General features: G+C 36.6%; 1 protein-coding gene across 8 annotated transcripts in view; it reads right to left on the bottom strand.

Moving 5' to 3' along the window:
• The window catches only part of spen (spen family transcriptional repressor), a 101,043-nt gene that overhangs the window by 62,886 nt on the left and 25,758 nt on the right, over window positions 1–12,399 (bottom strand). The gene's annotated exons all lie outside the window — the stretch shown is intronic.

Below are 12,399 nucleotides of genomic sequence, written 5' to 3'. Positions count from 1 at the left end.
GACGGAAATGTGTAAGCAATTGAACACCATGATGAAGCCAGTGTTAAGTCAGAAAACATGGTACTTTAATTAAGTGCCTAAAAATGCTGTTTCTGCATCATTCAGACCCATAGCCCCAAGTTCTCTCACTTTCTCATCTGTGTGGGGAGAGGAGCGAGGAGAGCATGACGGGGGTGGAGGGGGGAGAAAAGCAAGGGAAAGACAGGGACTGACAGCGAGGAAGAGAACAGGGACATGAATATTCATCTGAAGTAGATTTTGTTAAGGGTAAACAAGGGCTTTTATCTAATCCCCATTCCCAACAACTTGTGCTCCTCCATGACAATGTGCTCCCTTTGTCTACCCCCGCCCCCCCCCCAATCCTGCTCACAATCCATTCCCATCAACCCTCTCAATTGGCTCCCTTCTGAACAGCCTGCTCAACCACTTTACCCTATCCTCCTCTTTGTGCCACTTCACTCAACTCACCCTTAATCCTTCATTCATTTCTTTCAACAATGCGCACTCAAAAAGGCCAGAAGCCTCACTTATGATCCAACTCACCTCCATCCATTTCCTACAATTGTGTCTTCTTGGCTTTAAAACTCACTCTGCTTTAAAAATAAACTGGAATGATTTATGTGTGCCTGCTAATTTAGAGAATTCCATCGAACTCATGTCATGTTTCATTAGAAAGTTTTGTCTCATTAATATCAATCTTTCTAATTTTGAAGAAAATACAGGCTAAGTAATTATCTGGCTTCAAAAATCTTTTGTTGAATTAACTCTACAGAGGGAGAACTGACTTTCTCCACCTTAACTCTTTTCCTGTCTGACCTACTTCTTTTCACACCATGTCGCACTTTATAAAGAATACTATGAATTTTATCTCAGTGCTGATTTTGGAATTGATTTTTGAGCAATTTTTCAAATAATTTTAAGGAACAACAATTGGAAACTGTAAGGAACTCTAAAAAGCAAAAGATTCCATCAGTACACTTTCCTGACAATACTAATATAACGTAGGAATTAAGAATGCAGAGCTTGAGCTCAAGACACTACTATTCCACAGCTCTGGGCCAAAACATCATCTTCAAGTCTGAGCTTTGCAAGAAGCAAGTCCTTACTACAGGAGGAATTCATTACCACAGGAAGCAATTGATGCCAAAACACTGAATGCATTCAAGAGGCAGCTAGATATAGCACTTGGGGCGAATAGGATTACAAGTTATAGGGAGAAAGCAGGATTAGGCTATTGAGTTGGACCATCAGCCATGATCATCATGGATGGCGGAGTAGGCCTGAAGGGCCGAATGGCCTGCTCCTGCTCCTGCTCCTATTTTTCTACAATAGCAAAATTTGAATTGAAGGCATTAGAGGACACGAAGAACAACCCAATGGATAAATTCAATCATATTATTGCGAAATAAATATCTTCTAACATTGGTTACATTTTTTTGAACATTCTGAACAATTTTCAATTGCAAAGGAAAAGTAATGGCTGTTGAAAAAAAACTTACTTTCTAAGGCAATGTCAAAACTTAAATGATGAGACTGTACAGGCCAGTAGTCAACTTAAGTTTAAATAGGCACATTCCAAATCAATGAATTAAGTATTTGTATATATTGACAATGGGTTAAACATAGACTCTGTTTTAGAATTGATAACAATGTTGGAATGCTAAATGTTAACTGTAAGTTAATATCATCCTGGAAGGAATTTAGTAGGATGTTAATAGAGACTCTCTTTAAATTGTGCAATTGCTTAAAATGGCATCTGTAAAAGATGTTTTCGGCAACTGAATTAACTTTACACTAAAACACAATGCCCATGCATGTGTAGGAGGAATGAAAGCCTGAACAGACGGTACCCATTAAAGAGCATTGTAAAATTTTCTGCAGATATAAGCAGCTCGATCATGAAGGCTAAGTGGCTTATTTTGCAAAAGTGCAGTAGGGACTTAAAAGCACAATATGTATGGAGACAAAAACAGTCTGTCACAATTTTATAACAGTGACTCTTAGTGATCGTTGAAAGTGATTATGTATGGAAGGGAAAAGGAAACTGTTTAATAAAAATGCAATTGAATTAATTGAGTTAAACAATCTGCACATGAATATTAAGTTTTATAATTTACTCAAAGCCACAACTCTTATCTTAAAAATGTATAAATTGTACTCATTAAATGCCTAAAATTAAGTGTAAAGTTTTTAGCCAAATGTCATGAAAATCCCAAGATATATTTTGAAATTCAAAAATAACATGCAATATTTTTCTAAATTACAGCATGAACATCTCTTCCAAATCCCTCGTAAAAATGGCATTTATTCTCTGAAGACATTTCCACAGCACTCCGCTACTCCTCCTCTCCTCTCCACCCCACCCCCACAACATCAGCTCTACTGTACTGGGGTGGCAATAACATCTGCAAGTATACTGACAGGCAGTGACTGAGAATATAATCCCTCCTCTCTCTTGGTTAACCACAGACTCCTGCCAGTCACATGCCTCCTCCCCTCTATCCTTTCCCCTTGCACCACAAGGACTCCATCAGAGAAGGAAGTGAAGTTCATATTACCACTGTGACATGGCCAGCTGCCAAGTCAAACTGGATATTTCCAGTTCAAACTAGCGGAGAAGCCAAACAAGTAGTTCAAGCTTTTGCTGTATTCAGATGCAAGCCTTTCAACGCAGTTTGCCAAATAAAACTCCACAACACAATATTCAGTCACAATGTTACAACAGTATTATATTCCTGAAATAGTGACATTCCCTTTCCACCCTCAAACTTTAGAATAAAAATATAAAACATTACAGCATTCTGGAATTCAGTCTATTCGCCGATATAGTTCTTCACCAATGCACACAAGTTGCAGAAATCAATCACTTTTCTTTGTCTGCTGATCACATTCACCTCTGTGCTTCTTGCTTTATAAAATTTTCAAACACAAAAACTTCTAATTCAAATTACAATCTGAGCATGTTGATCAAAATGAACATAAAATAAAACTATGCTGAAGCTATTTCTGCGTTCTGCAACAAACAGGCTTATTTTTCACAAAATTCATGTGACACAACAGCCTTCCAAAAATGATCCACTTGGGCTTTTATGTATAATGTTTACCATGTTTAACTAAATCTCCAGGCATTTAAGTATTTCTAATTTAAAAGCCAGATGGGTTCTCTTTATTATGCAGTACACATAACACAGTGGGTACAAATTCAAATATATTAGACTAAAAAGGGGGACAAAATTCTTAAGATGTCAAATTGTGCTTCACACATTAGTGTGTTTGAATTTAGAAGTAGTTTCATCTGTCATTTCAATCTGACAGCCACATGAGTTGGTTCAGCGAGCAGTCAGCGAACCAAATGATGCCGAGCTGACCAATCTGCACCGGCAATCTGAGGTTCTCCCAAAACACATTCAAAGCATCAAGTCAAAAGGTTTTCAGATGATAAAAGCTTCATGAAATCAAAGATACAAGATATAATCAGCTTTGACTTTTCAAGGTTCAAAAATCACCAAGCTCTCTACATATACTTAACTACCTTGGCATTTGGCATTTGTGTTAATTCCCATTAGAATCATATAGTTGCAAATATGGAAATAATGTCAAAAGCACACAAGAAGTGTGCCTTATATAGTCTCTAAGTAAATTCAAAAACTGATAAATAATATTAAATTTGAATTCTGCAGACTGTTTTGAAATGTTGAACTTTTTTTTTGTTTATTCATTCACAGGAGGGCAGTATCGCTAGCTAGGCCTACATTTATTGCCCGTCCCTAATTGACTATTAAACTATCCTCTGAAAAATCTCATTGCTGTGGGTCTGGAATCACATTTAGGCCAGACCAGGTAAGAATGGCAGTTTCCTTCAACTAGTGGACCACATTTTTAAATCCGCACAAATTTACAAGTTTTTATTAAGAAAGCAACTAATTTTCAATTCTTTGTGGTGTCCTATTCAACAAGAACTTAATTAATTATCATTAAGGACAACAGCCCCGAAAACCTCCACAGCTTTTAGCACAACTCAGACTGTATGAATGTTGCTAAAATGCCCAAACAATGTCATATATTGTATAATATAGGCAAAACTATCACCTTCCTTTTCATGCTACCTGTTTTACAAACATATTACGTAACACATCATTAAAATGTTAATGATTTAATTGGTCAAAAATGAAATAATGCTGGAAACACTTATTGCCAAAGAAGATTTCTTTTTAAAAGACTAAAAGGTATTTCACTGAACAAAGGCAGTATGGTGGAGGCAGTGCAAACTGAAAAGATCCAAGAAACCAAGTTTGTTCAGAGATTACAATCAGGTAATACAGATTCAATACCATATTTCAAAGAATGCTAATTTAAACTATAGATTTCTGCACAATTGCATTTTAATGTGAGAGTACAATTTCACTAGTATTCCAAAGCACACAGAGAATGATAATTTGAGGATTCACGTTTCTTTAATTGTTTGACATTTAACGGAGAATGTGCCTGTTTAAAAAGGTAGTGGATGAAAGAGTGAAAGACTAAGTTAATTACTGAAACACATTTAGTTTTCATTAGAGTGGCCATAAGGTCAGCTACAAAATATTTCCAGTATAGATTAAGTAGCTATCAGAGAAATTTTGCTTCCTAATGAAATTCAACTTAATAATAAATAAAAACAGCAACCTTCTACAAATATTTAGAGAAAAGAGTCATCAAAGTGAGCACTGGTCCTATGGAAGATGCTACAGGAGAATTAATAATCGAAAATAGGGAAATAGAAGATGAGTGGAACAGGTCATTTCCATCAGTCTTCACTATAGAGGATACAAGTACCATTCTAGAAGCAGCGATAAATTAGGAACTCTTGAGTTTCACAATCACTGGGAGAAGTGGTACTGAAAAAACTGCAGGCTGACAAATACCCAGATCCTGATGAACTACAACCTGAGGTCTTAAAACAAAGTAGCTAGTGAGATAGTGAAGCATTGGAGTTAATTTTCCAGAACTCTCTCAATTTAGTCATGGTCCTGTTAGTTTGGCAAATAGCGAGTGTAACTTTTTTTTTAAAAAAGAGGAAGGGAGGCAGAATCGTGGAAACATCTGCCATAGGGAAAATATTAGAAGCTATTATTGAGTAAGTTATAGCAGGGCACTTAGATAAGTTCAAGATAATCAGGATGAGTTACCATGGATTTGTGAAAGGGAAATCATGTCTGACCAACCTGTTGCAATTTTTTCAAGGAGATAACAATTGAAAGAAGGAGTATCAGTGGATGCACTATACTTAGAATTCTAAAGGTATTTAAGGAACCATAAAAGTTACCACTTGAAACAAAAGATTAATGAACAGAAAACAAAGGATAGACATAAATGCATCTTATTAGGTTGGAAAGATGCAATGAAGAAGGTGCCATAGGGAACACTGCTGGGGCCTCAACTCTTTACAATTTTTAGATTAGATTAGATTAGATTACTTACAGTGTGGAAACAGGCCCTTCGGCCCAACAAGTCCACACCGACCCGCCAAAGTGCAACCCACCCATACCCCTAACCTAACACTACGGGCAATTTAGCATGGCCAATTCACCTGACCTGCACATCTTTGGACTGTGGGAGGAAACCGGAGCACCCGGAGGAAACCCACGCAGACACGGGGAGAACGTGCAAACTCCACACAATCAATCAGTCGCCTGAGGCGGGAATGAACCCGGGTCTCTGGCACTGTGAGGCAGCAGTGCTAACCACTGTGTTACTGGATTAGTGGTGCTGGAAGAGCACAGCAGTTCAGGCAGCATCCAACGAGCAGCGAAATCAACGTTTCGGGCAAAAGCCCTTCATCAGGGCTTTTGCCCGAAACGTTGATTTCGCTGCTCGTTGGATGCTGCCTGAACTGCTGTGCTCTTCCAACACCACTAATCCAGTATTTGATTTTCAGCATCTGCAGTCATTGTTTTTACCACTGTGTTACTGTGCCACCCACGATATTATATAGATGACCTGGATGAAATGATGGGAGACAGTTACCAAAATTGCTATGACACAAATATATAGAAGTTAGTTAGTTAGTTTTGAAGGAGATGTGGTCAGAAGTCACACAACATATGACTAAGAAGCAACACTCAAAGCTTGTGATTTCAAATAAAGCTGTTGGACTATAATCTGGTGTCGTGTGACTTCAGACCCTGTCCACCCCAGACCAACACTGGCACCTCCACATCTTAAAAGGAGGTTACAAAAACGTATAGGTAGGTTATATGATTAGGCAAAGATTTATAATTTGGGAAAATATAAAATTATGCAGTTTGGCAGGGAGAATAAAACAGTATTATCTAAATGCCCAGACACTGCAGAGCTCTGGGAGGCATAGGGATCTGGAAGCCCTTTTGCATGATTTACAACAGGTTAGTATGCAGGTACAACAAGTAACTAGGGATGCTAATAGATCATTATTATCACTGATATCGGCAAGTTGGCTTCTAAGGAAAGATTAGGCTTTATCTAATGGAATTTAGAAAAAAAAAAGAGTTAGAAATTATTTGATTGACAGATGCAGAATTTGAACTGCAACAGAATTAGACAAAAACCCATAGCTAACAAATAAATATTATATGAAGTCTTGCGTAACCATCTTGCATTTTTGAAAAAAACGTAGTCAAAATATGTTCTCCCACCAGCTATAAAGGACTCAAATTAGCTGTGACCTTGAGCCTTTTCTTATTTTTTTCATGAAATGTGGCTCGCTAAGCCTTTTCAAAAGGATTTGCTGGAGTCACATGTAGGCCAAACTGGGTATGGGTATCACATTTTCTTTTCAGAAGGAAGTCAGTTAACTAGATGGGTTTTTCAGCAAATAATGATAGCTGCCATGGTCAACATTACTAAGACTAGTTTTATAACTCCAAATTTATTAACCAAATTTAAATCCCACCAGCTCTATGATGGAATATGAATCTGTATCCCCAATCCCTTCTGGATGAAGTGTCATTACACGACATACCAAGTACCCATGTCTCAAACAATGTGACTTTTCAGTCAGTATCTGCTGATACCTTGTGTGCATATGCACTATCTTCAGTGACTCAGCAATTCTGACTCAGACATGCTTTTAAAAGAAGGGGGATAAAAATCAGACCAAGTTACAGTCCTTCCAAAAAGATTTAGTTAACAATTAACAACCCAAAAATCACTGCTAGAAGCACTTTCTACGGAACAACAATTTCAATACTGAACTCTGCTCATTATTCAAAGGACACAAATTATAGAAAAGCACTGCAATAAACTCAAGGACCAGGACCTTTCAGCTGTAAGAACACTAATCTTCCTTCGATAAACAAATCACGCTGAGGAGAACAGAACAACCAAAAAAAGCATGTTGTAGAAAAGGATGGTGGAGGAAAAATAGTTAGTGTCAGTTGAAAGTAAATGCCTTGAAATCCGTAACTCAGATAGAATCAACAAGATGATTTACCTATGGACAGGAAACAGAACTGGGGATAAAGGAGTGTTGTTCATATTGAAAGGGTTTGGGACATGATATTGAAACTCGCAGATTACACAGTATGGAATGTGACAGATAGCAAGGACTGCAAAATATTTCAGGAAGACAAATAGGTTAAAAAGTTAGGTAGAATAGGCGCATGCATTTTATGTGAAAAAAAGTTTTAGACAGACATGAACAGGCAGGGGATAGAGGGATACCAACCATCGGCAGACAGTTGGAATTAGTTTAGAATGACATCATGTTCAGCACAGACATGGCACAAGCCTCAGTTACTCCATAACATAAAAGATAGGAGATTGTACATTACATTAAATGGCTTCAATGTACATTCATCAGCATTATGTGATGTAACAAAAACCAAAATTATAAGAAATTAAACATACTGCACCCAATTCCATTGGAACAGAGAGTGATGAAAGCAAGTTTATTGGGGTAATCATGGGTATTTGTTAAAAAATTAATAAAGAACTATTTCTAACAGTTGTGAAGTCAGTGGGGAAGATTTATCAATACTATATCATCTCTATCTTACTGTCAATTATCATTGGATCACAATTTTCAAAAGTATAAGATTACAGTCCCACAACACCTTTGTTTAAATGGCTAAAAAAAAAATGTATAGTATGCAAGAAAGAATTGAATCTAGTTCAATTAAAGTTAGCATCCATTAGAAGTGACTGTAAAGGAATTGGCTCATTTGCAAAGTACATATCCAAATTTTAGATAACCAGGAACTTCTAGAGGAGGTCCAATATCCTTTCACCACAAATTCACCATTGTTTACATCTTTATACAACAGATGCAAGCAATTCCTATCAAGCCCTTATAAATCTTCATAAAATATTTTTATTCAGAAAAAACAGAGCCAGATGCTCTCAGTACTGCTCTTCATTCCAGACATCATTCACTGATATCTCAAAATAAACACCAAATAAAAGAAAACATACATCCTTCAGCAAAAGAAACAAAGAGTGAACAATCACATTGAAAATATAATCACTAACTCTACAGATGGCACCAATATCTTGCAAGGGTTAGGACAATAAAGGTATGCAAAGCAAATGCAACAAATTTAGATGTACCAAGAGAGTGGACCATATCATGGCGAACGACACTTAATCCAGCTAAGGGTAGTTGGAGGTATGCTGGTAGGCCATTACAGCTCACGTGCATGAAATACAGACAGCAAATGTCAAAAGAGATATTTCAACATCCTCTCTCAATTACAATAACTATAGTGCTATTTGTATCAGTTGTTATCTCCAACTTCAGACTCAATCTTTTAGTTTTGCAGCATACATCTAAAGTTTTTTTTTAAATTTCACTATCAGCCTCCATTTCTGCCTCCCAATTCAAAGCCATTTCAGTTCCAAAAGATTTTCAGCTTTACAATTCAAAATGTAGAAGGTATGGGTCAAATGCTGGCAAATGGGACTTGATTAATTTAGGATATCTAGTTGGCATGGATGAGTTGAACTGTCTGTATATCCCTGTGACTGCATGACTCTTCGTTGAAGAAATTGACAATCACGCTTAAGCCTGTCTTAGCAGTAACAAAGAAACAGCTGAACATACAGGCAGTTTCTGACCTCAGTCACATTTTTTGCCAATTTCTCAAGCTGGGTGCTCAGTAATTAATTCTGCCATTTTTCAAAATGTGAAAGACCAAGAAATTTAAGCATAATTGCTGAACTCAGGATAATAGTGACTGAAATGGAATGCTACAAATTTGCCCTACATATAAAAATGCTAAATACAACAGGCTGTTTGGAACTATCACAGAAATCTAAAACTTGGGAATGATAATGCATCTAATTTTGTACAGTATTGGTTAAAATCTCTATTTAGTGGAAGGTCAAGATAAAGAAAACTGACTGCTGAAATTGAAAACAACGTGGGTGTTGAACTGAGAATGTGTATAGGGTATAGGCAAGCAGGGAAAGAGTTAAGTTCTGAGTTTTGTGAAACAAGAGGTTAAGCTGAGCAGGACTCAGATCAAATAAGAACTTAGAGTTAACAATGGGGTGTTGGAGGTAAAGGTAATGGGTTAACAAGGTGAAAAAGCAGGTCATTATGTAGAGCCATTTAACAATATTGGAAGCATTCAGTATGTAAAGTCAGCTCACATGGGGAAAAGGTATCCATTGTATGAATCCAGTTAACAAGGATAAGAACATTCATTGTATAACAGTAAAGGGCTTAGTTTCTGCTATTGATACTTGTTGATTCTAACATCACCCAATTAATATGTATGTTGCCTCATTGATGCTCCTCAAAGTATAATGAAAATCAAATGCATTAAGAAACTGCTATTCCAGAGAAGACTGTGAACACATGCCTGTGAACATGGGTGATCATTCTCTCTCCCTCCAGGGCCCTGAATAAAGATGCAGGAGGTAAAACTATACCACACCTCTGAGCTTCGACTGAGGGGGCGAATGAGATGACAGAACAAATGCAGTGTAACAAAAACTTTACATGGTTAACACGGTATATTTGTTTAAAACTTGTTCCGAAGTCCATGGAATTCGTTTATGCTTATGCAAGGATTTCTGGCCTCTACAGCATAAGAATGCTCTCCTTGAACATAGCAAACTTTTTGTGACCCAATCAAAAGTCATTCAAAATATTGTCAGATTATTTCACAAAACAATGAACATAAAGTTGCTTACAAAAGCCAGTGGAAACCAACAACTTGTTATGAATATTTTGCATACTGAGGAAGAAAGCTGGGCTCATGACAAGAAAGGTGCAACGCACCACAATTTTAACTAATGCGAGACAAGTAGTTCAATTTTTACTGAATAAATGCTTAATGGCATGATTCAAACTTAGATGGCTTAGTGAACAGTGTTTTACATAAAACCACTCATTGCACCACAAAACTACAGAATAAAAGTATTTCCTAATTACTCATCATAAGTTTGTTCCTGAATAGAAGCTAAAGTTTATCCTAAAAAAAAGGGAAAGGCTAATGCACACTGTATTTCCAGATTGCTCATACATTTTTTTCAAAGCTGAACATGTAATGAAGGAACAAAGCTAAATGAACAAACAGGCTACCTATCACATGAAAAAGATACATGGCACTTGTAGACAGAGGAGACAAATGTAAATACACAAAAATCACAAAAGCACTAATTGGTAATATTATGAATGCAATGATTAAGCATACGAAAAGAACATTTATCTAGTATTATTAGGGAGGTTGCACTGATTCCAGAACTTTATAAATAATGTGAGCAAACTGCACAATTCAGTCAAGCACCCAGATCTAAGATGAACATTTTTAGACAAGATCAGTTTTCCTTCACGTTATCATCAGTGGCTGTGCCAATAGCCATGTAAACATTCTCCACTTAAACCCATGGTATCCATGTAAGCTCAATTTTTGCCAGACCAACATCAACTCCTTTGGCCCAACGTTAACATTCCATATGCATCTGTGAAATATCAACTTTTTTTGCATATTAAGTATTATTTAGACATTGGAATCTTGATAAACAAGAGATACACATTGTGGTCAAAAACTACATCTACCTCATTAATCAAAAGTTATGGGTTGCTGAAATAAACGAGCAATACTGCAACATACAGATATTAGAAATTGTTGGTAGGCATCCAAAAATTATGACCGTCCCATTTGATTTGCCAAGTAACAACATACATCCTTACTTGTGCCTCCCACTACGTTAATTGGTTTGGTCGAATTTTTAAAAAACTCAAAAGAATGCACTTTGACTTAACTCGCTACAGAACTAAAATTACATATGGTGGAGATTCACACCTTTTATTTCTGCTATGAAACTCCAGCTTTGTAACTTGGGGGGCGGGGGTTCACAAAGTGAGTGATCTACTGCACTCATCCACTTCTGACTTAAATCAAATCAATAGTAGTAAGGTAAACAAGTTTATCCAAGAATGAATTGCATCCACAATACCTTTTAATAATTTCACACATCATTAACAGCAGTTATAACTAATTAAGGGTGCAAATTTGGATGATATGGTCGCTGTTTTAATAATATCATGCAATACCACAGTAAAAGCGCTGGCTCAGAGTACATTATCCCATATTCTTATTCTGTTTATTGAAAGATTGCAATTATTAGGTAAGGCTAAATGGGTTATAGCTCTTTTCTCTAGAAGAGGCTGAAGGATAATCTAACAGGGGTCTTTAAAACTATTAAGGAATTATTAAGAGGAGCTGCAGAAAAGAGGGAATTTTGAAAAACTCAAAAGATCATAAAATACCCATTAATAAATCCAACAGAAACCAGGAAACACATATTTAGACAAATAACAATTGCAATTAAGACAAAATAAGATGAGTATTAAGAAAGGAATAAAGGGATATGATGTGGTTAGATAAAGTACAGTGGGAGTAGCATAAACATCAAAGATCTATTGGGGCCATGTTGTAGGACATAAATGCTATGTAATTATAAAGCTATTTTTACATAACATAAAAATTAGCTGAAGGTATATCTGCTTTATTAATTTATCTATTTTCAACATTACATTCCCTAGTTTTGACCTAGTCTGTTAGAACCAGAGGAGTCCAAAAGAGTAATTACATAAACAAAAGTACTAAAAATGTTGTTTCCAAAAATTGTAACTAGAGTTATGAATGCTATACATCCATTTCTTTCCAGAAGTGGGTATGCTAATGACTTGAATGTTTCTGAATGCTCATCCACAACAACAGCCCTACTCCAGCCTCAAGCCAAATGAGCCAATGCACTAAGCAGCTACAACTAGCTTGGTGGCACCTATGATGAGGGCCAATTTGCAAGTATTGCTAAATTTATTAGTACCAGAATGTTAAATGGGGGAAAAAGCTATGTTATAGAAACATTTTTAAAAGGGAACTGAAGTAGGCTAATTGGCCCTTCTACAGTCCTCACTTTCTCCTA

This window comes from Chiloscyllium punctatum, chromosome 16 (assembly GCF_047496795.1).
Source record: "Chiloscyllium punctatum isolate Juve2018m chromosome 16, sChiPun1.3, whole genome shotgun sequence".
NCBI lineage: Eukaryota > Metazoa > Chordata > Chondrichthyes > Orectolobiformes > Hemiscylliidae > Chiloscyllium > Chiloscyllium punctatum.
This window is presented reverse-complemented; position numbering and strand designations above follow the sequence as displayed.